Source organism: Bos indicus, chromosome 8, assembly GCF_029378745.1.
Source record: "Bos indicus isolate NIAB-ARS_2022 breed Sahiwal x Tharparkar chromosome 8, NIAB-ARS_B.indTharparkar_mat_pri_1.0, whole genome shotgun sequence".
NCBI classification, from domain to species: domain Eukaryota; kingdom Metazoa; phylum Chordata; class Mammalia; order Artiodactyla; family Bovidae; genus Bos; species Bos indicus.
This window is the reverse complement of record NC_091767.1, coordinates 44,059,442-44,078,162: the sequence shown is the minus strand read 5'-3', so window position 1 is coordinate 44,078,162 and position 18,721 is coordinate 44,059,442. Positions and strand designations below refer to the sequence as shown.

General features: G+C 41.6%; 1 protein-coding gene and 1 pseudogene across 4 annotated transcripts in view; both read left to right on the top strand.

Annotated features, from left to right (window-relative positions):
- DOCK8 (dedicator of cytokinesis 8) overlaps nt 1-18,721 on the top strand; it is a 233,498-nt gene that overhangs the window by 125,416 nt on the left and 89,361 nt on the right. The gene's annotated exons all lie outside the window — the stretch shown is intronic.
- On the top strand, nt 5,628-16,266 carry LOC139184543 (tetraspanin-3 pseudogene; annotated as a pseudogene).

Sequence of the window (18,721 nt, the reverse complement as noted above, 5' to 3'; positions counted from 1 at the left end):
ATTTAATAATAAGACCATCTCAAAGACCCTTTTTCATCTTTTTCTGGAATTACATTTTTTATTTTTATTTATGTATTTAACAAAGGAACATGCTTTTTAAAAATTAATTTTTATTGGAGTATAGTTGCTTTACACTGTTGTAAAGTTTCTACTGTATGGCAAAATGAAAAGGCATACATATACATATATCCTCTCCCTTCTGGACTTTAGAACATCCTTTTCCAAACTGAAGTGTGAGTGACTTACAACATTAGATTAATTTCAGGCTCTGGGCACGAGAGTCCCAAGCAGGATACATCTTCTGTGGTATGCTCTCTAATGTCTTCTCCCAAAGTTTAGTTGAAATGAAACCAACTCTAGCATGAAACCCTTGTGTATCCCAAGCCAGCAGCTGACAAAGCACTGCCTGTTTCTGTTTCTAAGTCAGGGAGAAGTGAAGTTCATAACAACAGCTGTTACTCAACCCTCCAGTTGGTCTGGGAGCAGGCACAGCTCCTTGTGGAGTTGTCACCCTGGTATGAGCGTGGGAGCAAGGACTCTTCCCCTCCTCTTTCCTCACCCTCTGCCATAGAGCAGGCTACCTGTCCTTTGAAAATCTTGCCACCTAAGCAGTACTTCTCACCCTATGAGTAAAGATGATGCAATCACCTAACCAGTAATTTTGAGTCCCTACCATATGCCAGGCACAATTCTTGGTGCTGAGAGACAAAGAGGAGGAATGACTACCTCTCCTTGGAGGCAAACCCCAGCCTCCTGAAGACACCGGAATGGCTCACAGCTGAGTTGATGTATGGAAAGACACATGTGCAACTTTGTCCTGCAGGCACCTGAGATCTTGCAGGTTCTCCCACCTCCAAAACCCAGACAAGCCTTCTCCCTCACTAAGTACCCAAAGCAGGGATATGTTTCTAGAAGTCGTTGGGGGCATCTGAACAATTTATTTCTTAGTAGTCCTGCTGTTTCCTTCAATTCCAATATTTTCTTCAACATGAACCAAGACATCTGCCAATATTAAAATCAGGCATTGTAAACAATAGTATTGGTTTATTCATTGGCTTTCTTTTTTTTAATAAGTAGGGAACTAATAAAGGTTCTGCCTCAAACCAAAAGAAAGAAATTCAGTTTCAGCAACATAAAAACTTGGAAATTTTCTTATATGTGTATGAATTTTTGTCAGTTGGCAGATTTGTTTTAGGAAACTATTTGCAAAGCCTGGAAAAAATGTGCTCCCTCTGCCTCTCAAAAGAACATGCAGGTTGGTTCATGTTAGCTTTCCACATGACAGTTCTGCCTCATGGCCTTTTTAAAAATGTAACCCAGATTTGGCATCAAAATGGTATCTTTAAACTTAAATTTTAAGTCTCTCACAAAGCCAAATATTGTTGAAATGTTTGTTTTGTTTGGGGGAAACTTTCATTAAAATTTTATGTTTCAAGGGAAAAGGAAGGTATTTGTGGTAGGTATTTTTTAACATTCTTCTTCACTTTTATTTGATCTGTCACAGCCTCTTTAAGAAACATTAATTAATTCAGTGAACAGAATCAAAATGAGAACTGAAGAAAAATTATTTATATATTTTTAAATGCTCAAGGTTCTATAGTTAGTAATTGGATGGGCTCCATGGAGGCTACTTTGCTCTTAAGATTATTTTCTCAAGGTAGTCGTGACATTATATCCCATAGAGAAGCAATAATAACCCTGAGGTACAGTTAAGAGACAGAAATGCTATAAGGTAAAGCATTTTTAAAGGAATCTCATGTTTAAATATCAGTGAATACCTAACATGCTTTTAAAAAATGTACATACTCATATTAGTTACTTATTGCTACTTAACTGAAACTTTGCAGCATGAAACAACAGACAGCTGCTATCTCACAGCTTCTGTGTTTTATCCAGATGTGTTTTAGCTGAGTGCCTCTGACCCAGGGCTCTCAAAAGGCCATGGTCAAGATGTTAGTCAAGGTTGGGATCACGCCAGGGGTCAGCAAGGGGAGAATTCACTTCTGAGCTCACTCATGAGGTTGTTGACAGTGTCCACTAAAAAAATGATGAACAGCTTGAGAGTTGTGGGTTAAGTTTTATTTGGGGCAAAATGAGGACTGCAGCCCTGAAGGCAGCACCTCAGATAGCTCTGAGAGACTGCTCCAAAGCGGCAGTGGGGGAAAGTCAGTGCACAAGGTTTTGTGAAGGGGGAGTGAATACCATTAAGCATTCATTTGACAAAGTTTGTTGCTAGGATCTGATGTCACCATGAAGGGATTTAGTGCTTTTCTAGATATGAGGAGATGCAAGGATTGGTATCATAAAATCTGTTCCTAAAACATCTATCTAAAGACATGTCCCACCAGATTGCCTGGTGCACAGAGTGCCTTACTCCACCCTGAACTCCCTCAGCGGGTGTTGAAGGTCAACAGCTTCAGCAGTGCAGGTTTAGTCTCCGCAGAGGCAGGTGGTGAATGCCCTTGTTGTTGTCGTTGGCAACCATCTTGGCAAGTGCCAATTTGTAGTTGACAACAGTATTCGGTTCCTCTTGGTTTGTTAAGCTAAAGGCCTTAAGTCCTCACTAGCTGTTGGCAAGAGATCCCCTTGAATTCCTTGCTATATTGGTTTCTCAGTAGAGCGGCTCACAACATTGATGGCTTCAGAATAAGCAAGAGAGAGTAAGAATATACAGCTAGGGTCTTTTTTGTAATGTAATCTCGCTTAGATTAGTAGATTAGAAAAGTTTCTAGTTAGAAATGAGTCACTTAGGTCCAGCCCACACTCAAGGGGAGGGAACTTTGGAGAGTAAGAGCAGCAGGAGTCAGGCATCATCAGGAACTGCTTCCCTAGTGGCTCAGATGGTAAAGCGTCCACCTGCAATGCGGGAGACCTGGGTTCGATCCCTGGGTCGGGAAGATCCCCTGGAGAAGGAAATGGCAACCCACTCCAGTACTCTTGCCTGGAAAATTCCATGGACAGAGGAGCCTTGTAGGCTACAGTTCATGGGGTCGCAAAGAGTTGGACATGACTGAGTGTCTTCACTTCACTTCACCAGAGTTCTTAACCAAGCTACCAAAAGTTGAGGCACTCCAGTTGTATGAATTTGAAGGAGTGTGGGGAGGTGGGAAGGTGGGTGAGGGAAAGTGGTTTACTTCCTCCAATGCTGAGGACCAGGCTCCCTGTGGAGAGTGTTCCCATCAGCCTGGTGTATTTCTAGGACATCTGCAGTACATGCTCCCTATAGAAAATTAACTGCTTCTTCACACACCCTCTAAGGTGAGAGGAGTCCCCATCCCCAGCCCTCACTAACACACCCTCCAAAGAAACAAGCCTGTTATGTGGGACGACGTGTTTTGTTTTCTTTTTTTTTCACCCAGGTTAAATCAGGTTTCCCAAGTTGTCTTAGATTCAGAGTAGTAGGGAAAAAACCCTAAGCTGTATATATTGGGTTAGCCAAAAATTTCGTTCTGGTTGTTCTGTAAGATGTTACAGAAAGAACCCAAATTTTTTGGCCAACCCAATTTTAAGGAATGGGGTCATTTATCCTGTTTCCCATCATGTAGCACCTTACCTACCCCACACCCCCTTACACCCACCACCGACTCACCTCTGAAACATCTATTTATATGCATGTATGTATATATATGTATAATTTATATAAATTTTCTGAGTGAAATGCAAAATATAGCTGTGGAGGGAGAGTTTTTCAAGATACCTGAAATGTATATTGCTAAAGTAGTTCCGATCTCTGCTTGTGTAGAATTAATGTAAAGTATTATATTACATTAATTTAAATAAAAAAATAATGTAATGTATTTTCTTTTCATCCAAAAAGAAACCCACTGAAAACAGTGTTCTACTAAACCAACTGAAGCTTAACCTATTTAACAAATTTCTGAGCCCTCCCTAAGTGAGACTTACAAAGAGTATACAAATAACATAGACCTTAAAACCACATTCTATGGTGTTAGCTGGGAGTTGGAAGAGCTGCAGTTATCCAGTGAACATTTTGACTATATTGTCAGTGTCAAGTTTAAGGAGGTTATAGAACAAATTTTGGGATAAAAAATCTGGATTTGAGAACTTTCCCAGCTTCCCCTTACTTTGTCACTCTCCTTCACACCCAAAGCAACTGAGGGTCTTCTCCAAAGCAGTGTCTCATGGTTAATAATCACCCCACAATCCTAACAGAAGCAGAAGATATTAAGAAGAGGTGGCAAGAATACACAGAAGAACTACAAAAAAGATCTTCACAACCCAGATAATCATGATGGTGCGATCACTGACCTAGAGCCAGACATCCTCGAATGAGAAGTCAAGTGGGCCTTAGAAAGCATCACTACGAACAAAGCTAGTGGAGGTGATAGAATTCCAGTGGAGCTATTTCAAATCCTGAAAGATGATGCTGTGAAAGTGCTGCACTCAATATGCCAGCAAATTTGGAACACTCAGCAGTGGCCACAGGACTGGAAAAGGTCAGTTTTCATTCCAATCCCAAAGAAAGGCAATGCCAAAGAATGCTCAAACTACCGCACAATTGCACTCATCTCACACGCTAGTAAAGTAATGCTCAAAATTCTCCAAACCAGGCTTTAGCAATACATGAACCGTGAACTTCCAGATGTTCAAGCTGGTTTTAGAAAAGGCAGAGGAACCAGAGATCCAATTGCCAACATCCGCTGGATCATGGAAGAAGCAAGAGAGTTCCAGAAAAACATCTATTTCTGCTTTATTGACTATGCCAAAGCCTTTGACTGTGTGGATCACAATAAACTGTGGAAAATTCTTCAAGAGATGGGAATAACAGACCACCTGACCTGCCTCTTGAGAAATCTGTATGCAGGTCAGGAAGCAGCAGTTAGAACTGGACATGGAACAACAGACTGGTTCCAAAATGGGAAAGGAGTTCATCAAGGCTGTATATTGTCACCCTGCTTATTTAACTTATATGCAGAGTACATCATGAGAAATGCTGGACTGGAAGAAACACAAGCTGGAATCAAAATGCTGGGAGAAATATCGATAACCTCAGATATGCAGATGACACCACCCTTATGGCAGAAAGTGAAGAGGAACTAAAAAGCCTCTTGATGAAAGTGAAAGAGGAGAGTTAAAAAGTTGGCTTAAAGCTCCACATTCAGAAAATGAAGATCATGGCATCTGGTCCCATGACTTCATGGGAAATAGATGGGGAAACAGTGGAAACAGTGTCAGACTTTATTTTTCTGGGCTCCAAGATAACTGCAGATGGTGACTGCAGCCATGAAATTAAAAGATGCTTACTCCTTGGAAGGAAAGTTATGACCAACCTAGATAGCATATTCAAAGCAGAGACATTACTTTGCCAACAAAGGACCATCTAGTCAAGGCTATGTTTTTTCCAGTGGTCATGTATGGATGTGAGAGTTGGACTGTGAAGAAGGCTGAGCACTGAAGAATTGATGCTTTTGAACTGTGGTGTTGGAGAAGACTCTTGAGAGTCCCTTGGATTGCAAGGAGATCCAACTAGTCCATTCTGAAGGAGATCAGCCCTGGGATTTCTTTGGAAGGAATTATGCTGAAGCTGAAACTCCAGTACTTTGGCCACCTCATGCAAAGAGTTGACTCATTGGAAAAGACTCTGATGCTGGGAGGGATTGGGGGCAGGAGGAGAAGGGGACAACAGAGGAAGATGGCTGGATGGCATCACTGACTCGCTGGACGTGAGTCTGAGTGAACTCCGGGAGTTGGTGATGGACAGGGAGGCCTGGCGTGCTGCGATTCATGGGGTGGCAAAAAGTCAGACACGACTGAGCAACTGAACTGAACTGAATCCTTTGTGTGTGTGTGTGTGTGTGTGTGAGACATATGGGGTTATAGTTCCCCAGCCAGGGATCAAACTCATGCCCTCTGCATCAGAAGCAAGGAGCCTGAACCGGACCACCAGAGAAATCTCCTGTCGTCCTTTTTATTTCCTTTCTCCACTCACACTACAGTCCATAAATCTAACCTTTTTGTAAGAAGAGCAGGAACTGAGTAAACTAATTCATACTAAAGTGAGAGTGAATGATATATAAACCACATAATATGTTCAATCTGCTAAGCAGAGTTTCAAAAAAAGTATTTGGTAATGTGGATATCTTAACTGGTAAAATTTCAGCTAGACAAAATATCTTTAAAAAAACGTTTCAAGCAAAGTTGGAGGGAGATATATTTTGTTCTTAAAGCAGTCAGTTTTCTCCAGCATGTTTCAAATGCTTGGGTATTTGTGATTCTTTTCATTGGGAACCTCATCTAGATAAAACCTAAGACCATAAATATCCCAACTTTCCCTTTAGGTCTTTTGTGATTGAAAACCAACTGAACTTTTTCTCAACAAGTAAGTGGGTTTTATGGAGAGCTCAGATGCTTTTAACTCTTTCTAAAAGGTAGCATTCTCTTTGTCCCAGCTTGAGGTCCTGCTTTATTTTATAAGAATACTGGCTTACCAAGCTCTCACTAAAGAGCAACTTTTAATCTATCTCATAAAAGAAGGGATGGGGGAAAAAAAGAAGGGATGAGGATTGATGTAATAGAAAAGGTAGTCTGAAATACAGGAGCTGTGAACATTTAGTTAGTTCAAGTTCAAAGACGGATTCTTTGTAGTTATAATAGGTATTCTATACAAAGACCTCATATTTGATGTTCAAATTGTAGTCCATCCATGAGAAAGTGTCGACAGTTCCTCCCCGCCCCTGCCGTAAGTCTTTAACAGTAGTGTAATGACAAGTCCTAGAGTTTGCTGTTGTTTTCTGTTTCTCTCTCTCTCATTCTTAGTCTGTTTTTGAGTGTACTAATTTAACATGACGAGTGTGGAGAGAGCATGTTGGATCATTGTAGTGTTTCTAAACAATATGGTAACATTTTGTCTCTGGCTTCTTAACTGCATTTGCTTTTTGTGGAGGTGAGAGGTAGAGGTCCCCAGTGTCCAGAATACAGTACCAGCGTTTATACAAGACATTGCAGCCTAGCCCTCGGAGCACAGGGGTGACCGAGGAACAGTTGTGACTCATTCCCAGAGTCCCCTTCCATTCTTGTGCTGAGGCAGGCAGTCCTTGTGTGGACTCTGGCTGGTGTCCTACAACAAGTTGTACATTCTATTTCTCTTGCTCTGATTTCTGAAGGTGGAATGTTCCCTTCACCCTACACAGTAGGCGTTTTCTTCTCCTTTCCATTCTTCACTGATTCCTTTGTGAGTTTGTGCTTTCATCTAAACTATAGAGTATTAGAAATAGGAATAAACATAAATTAATGGCATGAGACCATGGAATGACAAGAGAGGACATAGCAAATATTTTATTTTTATGCATGTATTTATAAACATTCTCATGGTAAAAAAAAGTATGTGAGGCAGATTACAGAGATTATATAACAAGGTATAAAATTTCTGGGTGAAAGGAAAATTTGGAGAATATACCAGGTGCTAAACTCTGAGATTTCCAACTTCATTTGCACTCAATGTATTTAAAATACCAAAACCTCTATCTAACACCTTAAGGGACAGTACTCACTCTCATCCTTAAGTTATTTTAAACTTTTTAAGCTTTTATTTTAAATTAAAAAAAAACTCTTATAATTTTCTTGGGGAAGCATCCCTTAGTGCCTGTAAACCATTTAATAAAAGACCACCTTATGATAAAGTTCTGGTGAGCCTCATTGTTGACCAAAGAAACTGTTTACTGTTCTTAGAAGCAGCAGTGGCTATGGGCACTGGATCTAGTATGAGCTGCAGGGCGCCTGGATTTGAATTGCGCTGTGCCTTTTGCCAGCCGTGTCGCCCTGCGCAGGTTATACAGCCTCTCTGGGCCTCAGTTTTACCATCTGCCTAAAGAGGCTAAATAGCAGCACTGTCATTGGTACTGTTAGCTACTGTTAGAATGGTGCCTGCACATAGTAAGAAATACGTGTTGTTAGCTACTTTTGCTGTTACATCTAAAATACATTTTTCTGGCAGTGAAATGTGAGTGATATACAAAACCGCCTCTCCGGCTTCTCACTTTGGATAGATAGCTCAAAGTAGTATCTCTAGATTTGCTTTTTCTTTGGAATGCTTGAATAAAAGACATCAGATAACTACAAGACATTACTTATATTAGTAGGCATTTGAATTTCATTCTGCTCAACTCAAAGTCTGTTGCTTAAAAGAAGTAAGAGCCACTCGCCCTTTTCTGTAGTTTTTGAATGAGGGCATCTTATTCATACAATTGGTATGCTACATTTCCACTTCAGCAAATAGTTTACCAATTCTTTGGCTCTGTCTTTGCAAAAATGGTTAGAGAGGGAGACTTTTAAAACACCAGGGAAAGAAAAAGAAATTACTTTGAAATTGCCAAAGTAGTTAGGTTGAAAGTGTTTATTTAGAAACCTGGAGAGCTTTTTATATCAAAAGCTGTTTCAGTAGTGTTGCATCAAGAGAGGTAGGTTCCAATTTACTATCCCATCTATTTCAGTCCAGTGCATATTGCTAACGGCCTGCTATTAAACCAGCACTTGTGTCTCTAGCTATAAGAAAGCTAATAAAACAGAAAAACCAATTTATCTGATATTTTATTCATCCTTTCTCCCATTTCAACAGCCATGTTCCTTTTAGGACTTCTCAAAGCACCTGTGTTGCTGTTGTTTCTCAGTCACTAAGTCGTGTCTGGCTCTTTGTGGCCCCATGGAGTTCAGCATGCCTGACTTCTCTGTCCTCCACTATCTCCTGGAGTTTGCTCAAATTCAAGTCCATTGAGTTGGTGATGCTAGTTAACCATCTCATCCTCTGCCACCCCGTCTCCTTCTACCTTCAGTCTTTCCCAGCATCAGGGTCTTTTCCAGTGAGTCGGCTGCTCACATCAGGTGGCCAGAGTAATTTAGCTTCAGCTTTAGCAGCAGTCCTTCCAGTGAATATTCAGGGTTGATTTCCTTTGGGATTGACTGGTTTGATCTCCTTGCAGTCCAAGGGACTCTCAAGAGTCTCCTCCAGCACCACAGTTTAAAAGTATCAATTCTGGGTGCGCGACGGTGCCGGGCGCTGCGGTGAATGCCTCACAGGCCGTGCAGTTCCCTGCGGGGAGGCGCCGTCGCCATTGCCACCTCACTCAGTGAGCGCGTCCCGCTCCCCGAGCAGGGCCGCAGCCGACCGCCGGCACCATGGGCCAGTGTGGCATCACCTCCTCCAAGACCGTGCTGGTGTTTCTCAACCTCATCTTATGGGGAGCCGCTGGCATTTTATGCTATGTTGGAGCCTATGTCTTCATCACTCACGACGACTATGACCACTTCTTTGAAGATGTGTACACTCTCATCCCTGCTGTGGTGATCATAGCTGTCGGGGCCCTGCTCTTCATTATTGGGCTAATTGGTTGCTGTGCCCCAATCCGGGAAAGCCGCTGTGGACTTGCCACGTTTGTCATCATCCTACTCTTGGTTTTTGTCACAGAAGTTGTTGTTGTGGTTTTGGGATATGTTTACAGAGCAAAGGTGGAAAATGAAGTTGATCGCAGCATTCAGAAGGTATGTAAGACCTACAATGGAACCAACCCTGATGCTGCTAGCCGGGCCATTGACTATGTTCAGAGACAGCTGCACTGTTGTGGAATTCACAACTATTCAGACTGGGAAAATACAGACTGGTTCAAAGAAACCAAAAACCAGAGCATCCCTGTTAGTTGTTGCAGAGAGACAGCCAGCAGCTGTAACGGCAGTCTGGCCAACCCCTCTGATCTCTATGCTGAGGGGTGTAAGGCTCTAGTTGTGAAGAAGCTACAAGAAATCAAGATGCATGTTATCTGGGCAGCATTGGCATTTGCAGCTATTCAGCTGCTGGGCATGCTGTGTGCCTGCATCGTGTTGTACAGGAGTAGAGATCCTGCTTATGAGCTCCTCGTCACCGGCAGAGCCTATGCATAGTAGAAAACTCAAGCCTGAGCTTTTTCTTCTTGTTCTGATTTGGAAGGGGGATTGAGCAGGTCCACTGCTACTGGTCTCCTGAGTTCGTTTAGTTAAAGCACACATGCACAGGTGTTGGACGGAGCAGCTTGACTCTTCATTTGTCTACCTTCTTACCTACCCACCTATGACTTTTTTTTTTCCCTTTGTTTTAGCTGACTCTCCATGTCTGTAAGTGTTTTGAGTACGGTGGTAAATGTTCTAATCTCAGAACCGTTTGTGAGTTGCATGGTGTGGTAGAATTAAAGGTTGACGTGGCCCTGCTTCTGTCACCTCCAAGCATAATGGGACTGCTGCTGTAGTATCACCAGGTCCTTTCAGTCTTCACAGTGGAGAACTCTTGGCCAAAGGTTTTGCGGGGGAGGAGCAGGCAGTCAGCTGTCTGGTTAAAGTTAATACCAGATAGTGCCCCTCATCAGTGTCCTTTTTAAAAATATATACTATAGTCCAGTAAGATAGCAACTGTACAAAATGGCTAAGATAGATTTTAGAATCATACCTCGTGTATCTTGGTTCATCTTCAAAATCAGACTGATCTTTGAAACTAGCGGTTTTTAATCAAAGCTGGCTTTATAGGAGGAGTATAATGTATGCACTACTGTTTTAAAACAATTAGTGTGAGTGTGTGCGTGTATTTTTGTATAATTGAGCCCATTCATCGTAAGTCTAAACTTGTTAGAAATAATGTACCCATGTAGACTAGCAAAATAGTATGTAGATGTGATCTCAGTTGTAAATAGAAAAATCTAATTCAATAAACTGTGTATCACCCCCTCAAAAAAAAAAAAGTATCAATTCTTCAGCACTCAACCTTCTTTATGGTCCAATTCTCACATCCATACATGACTACTGGAATAATCATAACTTTGACTATACAGACCTTTGTCGGCAACTAAAACATATTAAGATGTATCCATTTCTATATTAATTACATATACCCAATGTGTAATTTTATAACAACCTGCAAAATTAGGGGGGGGATTTTTTTGCTTATTGTTAAACTCAGTAGAGTTACTGTCAACTGATAAAATGTTGCATTTGGTAAGCATTTAATTTTAATTTAAAATTCATTAATTTTTGTCTTGAGGTTTTACTTTTTATATTTTGGAGTTAATCATTTTTGTGGGTCTCAGACATTTTTGTAGAATTCTGAGACGTTCATAAATCTTAGGCTCTGTGTCTATCATCCTGCCTACAACCGAGGCCCAGCCCAGGGTGAGAAATCATCAAACGCTTGCAAACTCAGAAGAAAATGGATTTTAGTGACTCAGTGAAACTGAAGGAGTGCCCCTACAGCAGGAGCATTTTGCCATTTTCTGAGAGATTGTGAGGGAGATAAAAGGATGAGAGAGGGTGTATCAGAAAGACACAGAAAGAGAGAAACTGAGGGACACTGAAAGAGAGTCAGAGACACATACATGGATTAAAGACAGAAAGAGAGAGAGGAGAGAGAGGGAGAAAGTGAGCACCACCAAGAGATACATGAGAGACATCAATTGAAAGATGGAGAGAGAGACCCAGAGAAATCGATCCATTCGTTAAGTGACATGTTTTAAGATCTCACTGCCCTGCAGCATGTTTAAGGTTGCACTGTAAAGTCCACTAGCTGTTTTACATTTATAGTCTTGATAGGAAAAGAATCTTCATTTGTATCATATCTTGCAATTTTCTAAGTTCTTCTTGAGTTTCATTGCATTTGAGACTTAACTCCAGCCTTTTTATGTAATGAAAAGGTGAGGAAATTGACTTGTCCACCTTCTATCTGTAGACCATTTGGTAGTTTTGCTTGCTTTTAAGATAACTGTATTTACTTTGGCTGCGCTGGGTGTCTGTTGCCGCGTGGGTTCTTCCCTAGTCACGGTGAGTGGGGGCTGCTCTCTAGTTGTGGCGTGCAGGCTTTGCGTGGCGGCTTCTCTTGTGGCGCACAAGCTCCAGGGCACTCGGGCTGCAGTGCTGGTGGCATGCGGGCTCAGGAGATGCAGTTGCTGGGCTCTGGAGCACAGCTCAGGAGTTGTGGCCCACGGACTTAGTTGCTCCTCGGCATGTGGGATCTTCCCAGGTCAGGGATCAAACCTGTATCCTCTGCATTGGCAGGTGAATTCTTTGTGACAGAGCCACCAGGGCAGCTCCATTTTGTAGTTTTTTAAAAAGGATAGTCTCACTCAGAATCTTACCTGATGAGGATCACTAATCATACAAGCTCACCTTCCCTGATATAAAAGCAGCTTAGGTTATATCATTATCCATTATCTGTCAATGAACATTTAGGTTGCTTCCATGTCTTGTTGTAAATAGTGCTGCAATGAACATTGGGGTGCATGGTATCTTTTTGAATTATGGTTTTCTCCATATATTTGCCCTGGAGTGGGACTGCAGGATCATCTGGTAGCTCTATTTTTGGTTTTTTAAGAAACTTCTATGCTGTTCTCCCTAGTGGCTGTACCAATATACATTCCCACCAACAGTGTAGAAGGGTTCCTTTTGCTCCATACCCTCTCCAGCATTTGTTATTTGTAAACTTTTTGATGATGACCATTCTGACAGGTGTGAGGTGGTGCTTCATTGTAGTTTTGATTTGTGTTTCCCTCCTTATTGCCAAATTCAGACTTAAATTGAAGAAAGTAGGGAAAACCACTAGACCATTCAGGTATGACCTAAATCAAATCCCTTATGATTATACAGAGGAAGTGACAAATAGATTTAAGGGACTAGATCTGATACATAGAGTGCCTGATAAACTATGGACAGAGGTTCCTGATATTGTACAGCAGACAGGGATCAAGACCATCCCCATGGAAAAGAAATGCAAAAAAGCAAAATGGCTTTCTGGGGAGGCCTTACAAATAGCTGTGAAAAGAAGATAAGCGAAAACAAAGGAGAAAAGGAAAGATATAAACATCTGAATGCAGAGTTCCAAAGAATAGCAAGAAGAGATAAGAAAGCCTTCCTCAGCGATCAGTGCAAAGAAATAGAGGAAAACAACAGAATGGAAAGACTAGAGATCTCTTCAAGAAAATTAGAGATACCAGGGGAACATTTCATGCAAAGATGGGCTTGATAAAGGACAGAAATGGTATGGACCTAATAGAAGCAGAAGATATTAAGAAGAGATGGCAAGAATACACAGAAGAACTGTACAAAAAAGATCTTCATGACCAAGATAATCACAATGGTGTGATCACTCACCTAGAGCCAGACATCCTGGAATGTGAAGTTAAGTGGGCCTTAGAAAGCATCACTACGAACAAAGCCAGTGCAGGTGATGGAATTCCAGTTGAGCTATTTCAAATCCTGAAAGATGATGCTGTGAAAGTGCTACACTCATTATGCCAGCAAATTTGGAAAACTCAGCAGTGGCCACAGGACTGGAAAAGGTCAGTTTTCATTCCAGTCCCAAAGAAAGGCAATGCCAAAGCATCAGACTACCGCACAATTGCACTCATCTCACACGCTAGTAAAGTAATGCTCAAAATTCTCCAAGCCAGGCTTCAGCAATACGTAAACTGTGAACTTCCAGATGTTCAAGCTGGTTTTAGAAAAGGCAGAGGAACCAGAGATCAAATTGCCAACATCCGTTGGATCATGGAAGAAGCAAGAGAGTTCCAGAAAAACATCTATTTCTGCTTTATTGACTATGCCAAAGCCTTTGACTGTGTGGATCACAATAAACTGTGGAAAATTCTTCAAGAGATGGGGATACCAGACCACCTGACCTGCCTCTTGAGAAACCTGTATGCAGGTCAGGAAGCAGCAGTTAGAACTGGACATGGAACAACAGACTGGTTCCAAATTGGGAAAGGAGTACGTCAAGGCTGTATATTATCACCCTGCTTATTTAACATATATGCAGAGTACATCATGAGAAACCTGGGCTGGAAGAAGCACAAGCTGGAATCAAGATTGCCGGGAGAAATATCAATAACCTCAGATATGCAGATGACATCACCCTTATGGCAGAAAGTGAAGAGGAACTAAAAAGCCTCTTGATGAAAGTGAAAGAGGAGAGTGAAAAAGTTGGCTTAAAGCTCAACATTCAGAAAACTAAGATCATGGCATCTGGTCCCATCACTTCATGAGAAATAGATGGGGAAACAGTGGAAACAGTGTCAGACTTTATTTTTGGGGGCTCCAAAATCACTGCAGATGGTGATTGCAGCCATGAAATTAAAAGCCTCCTTGGAAGGAAAGTTATGACCAACCTAGATAGCATATTGAAAAGCAGAGGCATTACTTTGCCAACCAAGGTTCATCTAGTCAAGGCTATGGTTTTTCCAGTGGTCATGTATGGATGTGAGAGTTGGACTGTGAAGAAGGCTGAGCGCCGAAGAATTGATGCTTTTGAACTGTGGTGTTGGAGAAGACTCTTGAGAGTCCCTTGGACTGCAAGGAGATCCAACCAGTCCATCCTAAAGGAGATCAGTCCTGGGATTTCTTTGGAAGGACTGATGCTAAAGCTAAAACTCCAGTACTTTGGCCACCTCATGCGAAGAGTTGACTCGTTGGAAAAGACCCTGATGCTGGGAGGGACTGGGGGCATGAGGAGAAGGGGACGACAGAGGATGAGATGGCTGGATGGCATCACCGATTTGATGGACATGAGTTTGAGTGAAGTCCGGGAGTTGGTGATGGACAGGGAGGCCTGGCGTGCTGCAGTTCATGGGGTCGCAAAAAGTCGGACACGACTGAGCAGCTGAACTGAACTGAACTGAATAATTAGCATTGTATAGCATCTTTTCAGGAGAAGGCAATGGCAACCCACTCCAGTACTCTTGCCTGGAAAATCCCATGGACAGAGAAGCCTGGTAGGCTGCAGTCCATGGGGTTGCTAAGAGTCAGGCACGACTGAGCGACTTCACTTTCACTTTTCACTTTCATGCATTGGAGAAGGAAATGGCTACCCACGCCAGTATGCTAGGCCTAGAGAATCCCAGGGATGGGGAGCCTGATGGGCTGCCGTCTATGGCGTCGCACAGAGTTGGACACGACTGAAGTGACTTAGCAGCAGCAGCAGCATCTTTTTATGTGCCTTTTGGCCATCTGTATGTCTTTTTTGAAGAAATGTCTGTTTCGATCTTCTGCCCATTTTTTTATTAGGTTGTTTTTTTTTTTTTTAGTTATATGAGCTGTATGTATATTTTGGAGATAATTCCCTTGTCAGCTGTATCATTTGTAAATATTTTCTTCCATTCTATAGTTTGTTTTTCTGTTTTGTAGGGCAGCTTTTCTCTTTGTTTCCTTGCACTGGATGAAGGATAGGCTAAACGGAGGAGAAACCAAAGTGATGTTTTTGGCATTGTGGCTTTCAAAGATGTCAAGGTCCCTTGAGTTAACCTGTTTTCAGCAAAAGAAATAGAGGATGATCCCAAAACCATAAAGAGCAGAGAGAGTTTTGTCAACAATTGGATCTAATAATGGTCAGATTCCACAAGTTAACTTCTGACTTCCTAGAGCTGCTCAATGCCAACAGTTTAAAAATAAGTTGAGGGGCTGTTGCTGAATCAATGGAAAGAATTTGAAGTTTCTAAAATAGTTTATAATCAAGAGAAGCCATCTGAAGTGGCTTTGAAAAGAAAATTGTTGATGAATACTAAACGTCCCCTTCTGTGCTGTGATGCACCTGACTGAAGAGAAGGCTTTTTGCCCACATTTGGGAAAAGATGAGATTATACTAAATGCCTACACTTACATCAGGCCTGTAGTTACTAAAACTTCTGAAATAACTTTGCAGTAACAAGGGATTCCTAGTTCAGTTATAGTTGACATTCTCAAAAATCATTAGATAATGTAATTCTCGGTCTTCCCTGGTGGCTCAGACCATAAAAATCTGCCTGCAGTGCGGGAGACCTGGGTTTGATTCCTGGGTTGGGAACATCCCCTGGAGAAGGGAATGGCTACCTACTGTGGTATTCTTGCCTGGAGAATTCCGTAGACAAAGGAGCCGGGCAAGCTACAGTCCATGGGGTTGCGAAGAGTCAGACACAACTGAGCAACTCACACACACACACTTATAATTTACCATATATAAAATGTATGAGGCTGTTTATCAGTTTATTGGTAATTTTTCATATCTGGTTGAGGCTCTGTGGATTACTGACCCTGTAGGTAGATCTTTCCTTCCAAGAGAAAACACTTATTTTCTTACATTCATTTCTTAGAAATCATGCAGATTTAACAAAACATATCACTTAGCATTCTTGCCAGTAAGAATTATGATGATCCTTGGAAAATGCATATTCTTAAAAAAATTCTTAGGCAAAATCATTTAACCTCTCTGGGTTAGTCAGTCTCTGGTCGACAGAAAAGGAATGTGGACTAAATTCTCTGGATGTTTCTTTCCTGCTCTGTATTCTGCAGAAAGTACATTCATACAGGGCAGAATGCTGAGTGCCCATGATAATGATGTTTGAATGTAGGGGCCAGCAACCCCTTTGGAAGCCACGTGCAAAACTGTCGACTGGTGTTGGGAGACGTGTAGGACAGGTAGGTGGTGCCCTGGCTTGGGATGTAGGAGACAAGTGTGCTGACAGCTGACTTGCTTATCCAGGCTTTTCCATTGTGATTTACACAGACCCTTTCATCTCTCTACTTCAAAGCATTTTTACGAACTCTGGCTCATTATTTCTTCTAGCACAGCATAAAGAAAGGTTGATTGGTATCTTTTCAATTAATTTAAAGATGAAGAAACTGAACTATTTAGAATTAAAAGGGATTCTTCCTGAATTGCAGAGAGGCAAGATATAGAAAGTGTTCATTCTAACTTTAGAATTGAAAAAAAGAAAAGGAAATAATCTTACTGCTTATTTTTTGAGACTGTGGAAATGATGGCACATTCATAATATGGGATAATATACATCCATTAAAATCATGTTTATTGAAACTATTTAATGACTTCCCTGGCAGTCCAGTGGTGAAGACTCTGCCTTCCAGTGCAGGCGTGAGATTCGATCCCTGGTTGGGGAACTAAGATCCCACATGCCATGTGGTATGGCCAAAAAGCAAATGTTTAGTGACACCAGAAAATGATCATAACTGAACAGTGTTAAATGACAACAAAATTTTTTTAAAAGTTTTGTGTATAAATATGTAGATAAAATATTTAACATATAGAGGGGAAAAGACTAGAAGGACATATGCTAACCTTGTCAGTAATTTTATGTTGGGATATCAAATTGTTGTTGTTTTATTCTTTCTACTTTTCTGTACTTTTGCAAGTATTCAAGATTGAAGAGAATGGATACATATATTATTTTCATAATCATGTATTTTCGTAATCATTATTCATAATCAATTATTTTTGTAAGCATATGTATGTATGATCATCATATAATTATAAAAGAGAGAAAATATGTGAATGGAGTGGCCCAATTAAGTAGGATGGGAGAACGACCTCTTTGAGGATCTGACATGTGAGGTAAAACCCCAGAGATGAGAAGGAATGAGTCAGTTAGAGAACCAGGAGATGCCCTTCTAGGCAGAGAAAACTGCAGGTATAGGAACCCCCAAGGTGAGAATGAGTTTGAAATATTCTGGGCCTTAAAGAAGGCCAGTGTGGGAAAGTGATGCCTGGTAACATCAGAGAAATTGCCAAGGGCCAGATCTTGTAGGCCCATGAGAAGACGTTTAGGAACTCTTGTAGGCACCTGACATCATCCGTTTTACACTTTGGAAAGATCCTTCTAACCAACATATAAGGAGTCCAGTGAATGGGGCAAATCTAGAAGAGAAAGCAATGCAGAAAGCACTGTGGAAATCCAGGTGAGAAATGAGGATAATCTGGAGCGGAGGGTGTAGGTTGGGGTGTGTATCTCACTTTAGCTCTGTGGAAATAATACTCATCACCTCGCTATCACTAAGTTCTTCTTCATTAACATTCCCTATGGCCCTAGGAAGTGGGTGCAATTACTAACCCCACTGGGGTTAGCTTAGGAAAGGCTTTGGAAAGGCTAAGCAGCTTGCCCAAGTCTGACTTCAGAGCCCTTAACCACTCCCCACACGGCCACTCAGTAAACATTGGCTCTGCTGGTGGGTTTGGTGGCCGCGGAGATGACGGAGAGCAAGCAGAGAGGAGTGTATAAGCCACATGGACACCTGTGTTGCCAACCATGAACTGCCTTCTGCCTTCATTACTAATCTGTGACCCTTCCTGATGGCCTCTGAAGTTCAGCTCCATCTGCCTGCATCGAAGGTGGGGTCCCTCAGTGTGACTGAGCAAGATTTGCAAGGCATCCCTGAGACAGCCATTGTAGAGTCAGCGCCGAACTGGACTCTGTGCCCACTTGGAGGCTAATTCATGGAGTGAACTGTCACTTTACCTCTCAGGGCCTCAGTTTCTCATCTGCGTGTCCATCAGACGGAGGTTCACTAGCCTAGTCCTTGAGACTTTGCAGGGTTGTGGTTATTAGTGTTGTCACTGTTGATACTGTTGTAGCAAGAAAGATCCATGGGGTAAATTCATGGATTTATGTAAATATTGGTCCAGAAGACTATTTGCTTGCATTTGTGCACACACACAATGCACACCCACAAGGGGGAGGTTATCATGAAGAGGATAGAACTGAACAACAGTGTCAGTCAAGTCTTTTTCTTTTGGTTTTTCAGTCCCTGACTACCTCTGACATCATAAATCAAACATTAAAAATTTTCTTCTGCCTAATTCTTGAGTATTGACTTTATACTTTTCCAATGGAAACCCTTTACATGTGAGTATGGACCCACTAGATGCACTGATTGTATCTGTTAAAGATAGGAAATTTGCCAGCATAGTTATATAGATTTGTAATGCAAAATTCAC